At 36.7% G+C, this 264-nt stretch overlaps 1 protein-coding gene across 1 annotated transcript in view; it reads left to right on the top strand.

The window, feature by feature from the left end:
* The window catches only part of ITGA11 (integrin, alpha 11), a gene marked incomplete at both ends in the record, with an annotated part of 19,767 nt that overhangs the window by 2,703 nt on the left and 16,800 nt on the right, over positions 1-264 (top strand). The gene's annotated exons all lie outside the window — the stretch shown is intronic.

The following is a 264-nucleotide window of genomic DNA, read 5'->3' as shown; positions in this document are numbered from 1 at the left end:
TCAGGCTTTTCCTGGGGAGGAAAAGCACACTGAAAAGATATGGATGGGGTGGAAATGTCATTCCAGCATGTTTAAAAATCTCCATCTTTCCAGGTGTGCTTTGCAGAATGGTTTGCTTTGCTTTTTTTTTTTTTTTTTATTATCATTGATTATTATTTTCTTTTCTTTTTGTGAGATTTCTCCCCTTTTCTGTAAAATGTGCGATTTCTGGGCTTTCTCTTCTGTACTCTGCAGCCTCCAATAAGTATATAGTCTGGGATTTGG

This window comes from Fulmarus glacialis, unplaced genomic scaffold (assembly GCF_000690835.1).
Source record: "Fulmarus glacialis isolate BGI_N327 unplaced genomic scaffold, ASM69083v1 scaffold22984, whole genome shotgun sequence".
NCBI classification, from domain to species: domain Eukaryota; kingdom Metazoa; phylum Chordata; class Aves; order Procellariiformes; family Procellariidae; genus Fulmarus; species Fulmarus glacialis.
The sequence above is the reverse complement of the archived record's forward strand: the minus strand, read 5'-3'. Positions and strand labels throughout refer to the sequence as shown.